This window comes from Perna viridis, chromosome 9 (genome assembly GCF_037379345.1).
Source record: "Perna viridis isolate PV_CMFRI_1.1 ecotype Kerala chromosome 9, ASM3737934v1, whole genome shotgun sequence".
Taxonomy (NCBI): domain Eukaryota; kingdom Metazoa; phylum Mollusca; class Bivalvia; order Mytilida; family Mytilidae; genus Perna; species Perna viridis.
Window position 1 is genome coordinate 35,526,344 of NC_142453.1, and position 6,941 is coordinate 35,533,284.

Consider the following 6,941-nt stretch of genomic DNA (forward strand, 5'->3'; position numbering starts at 1 on the left):
TGTATTTTACACGTTCTGTATTAGTTCCCTTGAATACTCTTTTAACTGCTTACTTACAGAAGCAGAAACGATGCGCGTAATTGATCTGGGAGTTTATCTGTATTTTTTTGTAGTTAGAAGAAACAAAATCGACTGTTTTCATTTTGCAGTGTAGCTATATAGATACATGTATTACTTAAATGATGCAAATTGTTTTCTTTTAAATGTAGTGCCCGGATCTTCTAAGCGTACTACGCTATGCATTTTATGGTATGAATCTCTTTATGTGTTTTTATTTATAATGTTATACACTTTTCGTTTTCGTAAATGTAGCTCATAATTATTATTATCTTACAATGTGTTTTCCTATATATAACACCAAACAAGTTGACGAAAAGAACCCAAATAAATGTGGTATGATTTAGCCGTGTTTATTTCATTTTGTGTATTTCCCAGATACGCAACACTACTATAAATGTAGTATAAAATATTAATTATCTTTAACGTTATAGATTTACTGTGTAGCAAGCTACACCTTGCACAACAATTATTAGTTTTATTGGTGTATAAATTTTTAAACATGTATTTACTTTTATACAAATCATTTTATAAAGAGAAAAGAAGCTTTAAAAGATTTTTAAAAGCATGATTTTTTTTAAATGTCTTGTTATTCCTTGTTGAGTGGTCTAAGTAACACAGAAATAGCATACCTTTTGGTATTGATACATTCCCATTGTAACACGTGCAGTCCTCTTCGGATGGAATATAGTAATGTGTGAGTTTTTGTGATAAAACGTATCTTTTATTGTTATCACATGCATATCTTAGATCAGTACCAGTGAAACCTCTTATGTACATAAATTGTCCTTGTTCTCTGCATTTCGACCTTTGAAAAAAGCAATCGGTATAGTCCTTCCTCCGAAATATGAATGGTTGGTAGCGAGAAGAGTCACAAACCTCACGGTCAAAGCCTGGGCGAAATACATATTTGTAGCCTGAAAGCGGTGGGTGAAAAGAATTAGAAAGTAAATAATTAGTGAACAGAAATTAGATACAAATAAAACCTTAAACAAAACAAAACAAAACACTTAAAAAACAAGGTAAATCACGGCTATAGAAAAAACAATATTTATCAAACTGACAAGAAAAAACCAAATACTGATAAGACTTTTCATTATTAAAACACCTGCCAGACAATCATGCATATCAACTATCTGTTTTTGTTTTCTGACGTTTTGAAATTTTTGAAAATATAATTGAATCAAATTTATCTTAGCAAAGACGTATGATCAATAATGAAACTATCTAATATGGGCGTATATGAATATATGTAAAGAAATCAAAGAAATTATAGTAAAACCATTTTAAAACAATTAATGATGGCTTTAAACCATATCAAATTTATATCTTTGATCAACCAATAAAATTTCAAAGAATTTAATTACCTGTTTCAATATGGTGGTTGCAACAGACCGACGGTCGGTCAGTGTACTTTTTTCTTACACAACAAAGAACATTAAATAACGAAAATAATATATAAAAAGCAACACAAGTAAATAAGCAACGCGGACACTACTAAAAACTTGGAGTATGGACCAGGTCTGTCGTTAGGGTAAGCGTCCTCTGCCTTTCTAGAAACACCCGCAAAGTTTCTCATAAAAAGTCAAGTCCAGGGTAGACAAAAGAGGAAAGGAATACTATGATACGTTGAACAAATCAGTTTTCATGGTGCAGATGGATATACCATAACGATCAACCACGAGTTCATGATGACGACCATAAAACTTCTGTAGTGATGACTTTGAATCTTGTAGCAACATAAACCAGTTCAAGAAACCTTATTGAAAGAAGTCTAAAAAAATCCGCGTAGTTACGGCAAGCTCTGGCATAGCGTATCAGTTGTGATATGAAACTCCATACGCAGGTGCTGAAGGGATGTTGCCACAGATGAAAGGAAAGTTGACAATACGGAATGAACAATCAACGCGTTTGTCGTATAGTTTTGCCAATAGCTTTTCTTTACAGTATGTAGAGGAAATTGAGATTAAAGGGTCTAACGAATGAATGAATTTCATATTCAGATAATCAAGTTTAATTTACTCATGCGATCAAGGGTGAAGTAGCACGCCCATTGCCAAACATGGCAGCGCTGCGGCAGTTATTTTTAAAATTAAAACACCACACAGCGATTACAAAAGAGGCAGCAATGCCGGAAGACACACTTACAAATAAAACAAAAAACCCTCCCCCTCCTCATAGAACATTTACTGCTGCTGTAGATTTATGGTGGAAGCAGTATTTCTCAGCCTTACAACACAGAACCAATGTCTAAACAAAAACATAATATGCATTGTTCAACAAGATAGTAAAAGCTCCGTCTATTGTATATTTCTGCCTTTTGTCCAGAGAGGAACGGCCGTTCTGCTTCTGTCTACATGTGTTCAATCCAAGGAACTATGACAATTTACGTACTAACAGCACTGCACTGTGTCCCGAATTTCTATAAAGAATAAGATTATTGTTATCTAATTTTGAGTAACAAAAAATGTAAACAATTGTTGGGCGATTCCATTCTATGATTCATGAAGAACTCTTATTACATTATTAATCAGGCGCAGAGTTTTTAGTGGGGCATGGTACAGGGAGACTGGTAGTGTTTCAGCGGTTATTTCACTCGGTCTATAGACTCCTGCCTGACAAGTTATAAAATTTGAAGATTGTAAAAAGGCGGGTAGTGTAATTTTGGGCTCTACAGCTGCGTAACTCTGAGACTTGCTTCATCTCCTATCCTAAAGGAAAAGCCCCCGTCTGCTAACAGGTGGTGGGCTAAAAAACGGGGCATCGGTAATACGAGGGTGACCCCCTTCACTTTCAAGGTATGTGGTGGTAACTACTGGGGTTCTTATGGCACTATGTCAACGTAGGCCAGTTGTTAGCCAGTAAAAAATTAAAGGGTTATCAGTAGTCTCCCTGGGCCTCAATAAAATTTCAAGTATAACTCTGTTGTCGGTATATAGGAATACGTATTAGTTATGTAATCAATGTAAATAAATGTACATAGGATTGAGTAATAAATGAGTACTCAACGTATTGTTGATTTTGTAATTACTTACAATAGTGGCATAAAGTAAATGAAAATTAGCAAAGACAAGTTGGAAAAAAGTTGGTGATCTCTGTATGGAATCAGTTAATTTGTTAACTGATCAAAGATGAATTACTCAAACATGAATATATTCGTACTGCGTTAAATTAATCAGGTAAAGACCCGTTGCTATTAAATAGTTTGTACAGTAATTTTTAAACATAAGTCTGTATACATGTAATAACAAATTTATTCTATGAATTGATGATAAGTTAAAACTTTGTTTCAGATTTTCTCGGATTATTTTAGTATTTGTAATACATGTAACTACTATGGTAAAGCTCACTGTGCTCGATGAGGCAATGCTTGCTCCATATTATCGTTGAGCATAGAGATTAATAAACGATTAAAATGTTTTATTTTCAGATATTGTTAAGTGTTTCAGCAATAATATGTACTGCTGAAAATGTTATATCTTTTTGGATTGAATATTTCAAACCATATTTTGTTACATTTTTAATTCAAATAAGATAAAAAGAAAATAGTACATTTTTTTATATATTGAAAGATGTACTTAACTGTATTATAGTATTTTTCATTGTCATTCATTACCCCTGTTATCTATAAAAAAAATTACTATAGAATTAGTTTAATTCGACATGGCAAAATTTGCATTTAAATTTAAGAAGGGGGTCTATGGATTTTTTCCGGAAGCTCATAATGACTTTTCCAGGACTTTGACATATTCACAGTTCTCATTAATACATGTCAATTTGTTTTCAGTAAGGGTTAGTGAGTAATCAACAACTTTGTATAATTAATCAATAGTACTGTTTCGTTTCATTGAATGTTCAGCGAATGTATAAAGACCAATGAGCAGAGGTATTTAACCCGTTCAGCGAATGTATTGTAGCAGGTGCAATTACTGCTTAAGATTCGGCAGACTCAGATTGCAATTCATACCAGCTTTAGATTGACTATAAGAGGGACGACGAATGCAAAGCTTTGTAGCGCAATGTGGGTCGAATGTAAAGGAATCAATACAATCAGCAATACATTTTATTTCCCAAGTACAAAATACTTTATTGCATACAGAAGTCATTAAAATGGAGCAATCTCATTTTAAGTGGGGTAGGTATGTGGCAGTTGCACTAACCTTGTTAGAACAGCTAGGCTATTCGCTATGTTTGACTAGAAATTAGTCCTCAGACAATTATGAAAAGTTGGCAAAGTTGTCTTATTCAAATCTATAAATATTCATTGATAAGGTGAATAATAAATCATAATACTTCAATGTCTGAGAAAATCTGTTATAAAATATATCAATCTGGATAAAGTTTATTTTCATTTTCAGTATCTTTAGATTATCTAAATAAATTATCAATGACTTAAATCTCAAAACACAACAAAATTAATTAAACTGAAATAAATTAATCAAGGGACATAAATCAAGCAGTTCTGCCACAGTATAAAGACCTGTGAACAGAGGTATTTAACACGTTCAGCGAATGTAGAAAGAGCTGTGAGCAGAGGTATTTAACTCGTTCAGCGAATGTAGAAAGAGCAGTGAGCAGAGGTATTTAACCCGTTCAGCGAATGTAGGAAGACCAGTGAACAGAGGTATTTAACCCGTTCAGCGGATGTATGAAGACCCGTGAGAAGAGGTATTTAACCCGTTCAGCGAATGTAGTAGAAAGACCAGTGAACAGAGGTATATAACCCGTTCAGCGGATGTAGAAAGACCAGTAAGCAGAGGTATTTAACCCGTTCAGCGGATGTGGAAAGACCTGTTAAAAACTGTAATTGGCTTTTGTGGATTTTAAGTAATTAAAATTCATTTTGATAATCGATTACTGTGGTTCCTTAAAACATCAATTAATTGTAATCGATTTCAATCACCCCATGTCTGTCGTTCACTTGATCTGATACTTTTTAACATTAGTAAACGTATACCAAATCTGTTAAAACTTAACTGATGCATAATCCACAAATATTTAAAAAGAGGGGAAAACCTTGATTTCCAATTGCATATAGTGATCTAAACACAGGATGCTTACACTACATACGTATCAGGTCATTACTAGGGTTCTTGCTTTTTCGAGTTTTTGTTTTATCACATGACAAGTCCTTTGATACCGGCTTTGTTTGCACTCCAACTGTTTCATCACACTGCAGATTATAGAATTCTTGCAATGACTTAAAATTTACCTTTGAAGTCGTGTAACCGGTGGAAAGGGTTAGAGAGTGTGCAACGTTTTATTATTTTATGTATTTTACAATTTTACAATAGCCCCGTGCAGGTCCGGGTGTTAAAAGAATAGGCATGCAGCAGCGCTAAGCTTGTCGTAAAAGGCGACTAAATAGTGCTCAGAACCTTAGCTGGGGGCTAGGGCGCTCTGCCCACAGAGCAACTGGGATGTGTGCCCCAGGTGGTGGAATGGGGTACCCCTGGTGTGTTATATGCTAGGCTTGTCAGGCTATAATACGGAAAACCTGACCGCAAACCATAGTGGTGCACCGTGTTGGGAAAGATGCCACGTTCCTCGCACGTTGAAGAACCTTACTGTGGTATTTTCCCGGAGTAGGAACCATAGGGCTCCGCCACAGGAGGCTAAATTGCCCGACCATACCCACCTCTCCCTATTTCCAGTGGCCATCAAAATTTGTCGATCCCATTGTCCTTGTGTCCCATCCCTTTTTCATTTCATCATCATTTCATGTTCATTTTGTCATCAACTTCATGTTCATCGTCTGAATATTGCTAAATATTGCTGCTCGGACGTTAAACCCAACAAACAAACAAACAAACAATTTTACAATAACGTTTTATTGTAAGTCTTCAATTTTTTTAGATTGTTCTACGCAGAATTTCCTTAGCGACATTGAAATATTTATATAGTACTTTTTTAGTTAGATTAATAAATTCAAAATGAAAAGGTCAACTGTTAAAGTCTAATCCTACGAGTTTATCTCTTAACAAGACAAATGGCATTTGTTGTTCACATTTGTCAACATACAATTTTGTGAGATGCTTTGATGATTAAAAACATCATGTTTCAAAATATTAGTTTGGACAAGAAAACGAAACTGCCGTGAGAAATGACCTTTAACCTTTACATTTTAAGGTAACACTACTAGATCTGATCAAGAATATACATTGATGTTATATATACCGGTATATAGTACCGTTTTTGTCTATAAAGAGCATTTAAGATCATTTTTGGGGTAATAACTCTGACGGTGGTGAAACAAATGAACACTCACTTTTCTTGTCTAGTTTTCTATTCTGAATATATTATTAATTAAAATTAGTCCTCTTCCAGTACTGGCATTTGATATATTTGGAAACGACAGCAAAATAACTAAAAATACCGGTTTGAGGGCTATTACTCTAAATCAACGCGGAATCAAAACTTTAAGAACTGAAATACAGAATATAGATCTAAACAAGACATACATTTTTGGTATCCAATATTTTTGTTTCTATCAGTCCTCGTTTTCGGGTTATTGCAGTAACAAGGTCAAGGACACCGATGAAACTTTGATTTTGAAGATTACCTGGTGAAGATTCCAAGTTTTTACGAAATTACAGTGACCAACCGACATCGTTTCATATTAGACAGCAAAATCACACAACCAGGAAAACATCAAGTCTGTTTCTGAAGAAAATACAGCTTTCAGGTTTTTTTTTTGGTTTTTTTGTGTGTGTGTACCCTAGACAATGCGCGAAATTTAAATGAAATAAGATTTTTTCACTTTCATGGAGATAATATCAATTGCTAAGCAGGGTCAATCTTAAAGCGTCCCAAGATATTCAAACTGCATACCAAGTGTCGAAATTATTTTGTCACGGATGCCGGAGAAAAAAAAAATTATATGA

The 6,941-nt window shown here is 34.3% G+C and overlaps 1 long non-coding RNA gene across 1 annotated transcript; it reads right to left on the reverse strand.

Annotated features, from left to right (window-relative positions):
• Positions 1-792: 792 nt before the first annotated feature.
• On the reverse strand, positions 793-5,829 carry LOC148607992 (uncharacterized). Its single transcript, XR_015915551.1, has 3 exons — positions 5,696-5,829; positions 2,206-2,479; positions 793-974 (listed from the first exon to the last, which is right to left on the reverse strand). It is a non-coding gene; the product is annotated as an uncharacterized LOC148607992 (long non-coding RNA).
• Positions 5,830-6,941: the final 1,112 nt, after the last annotated feature.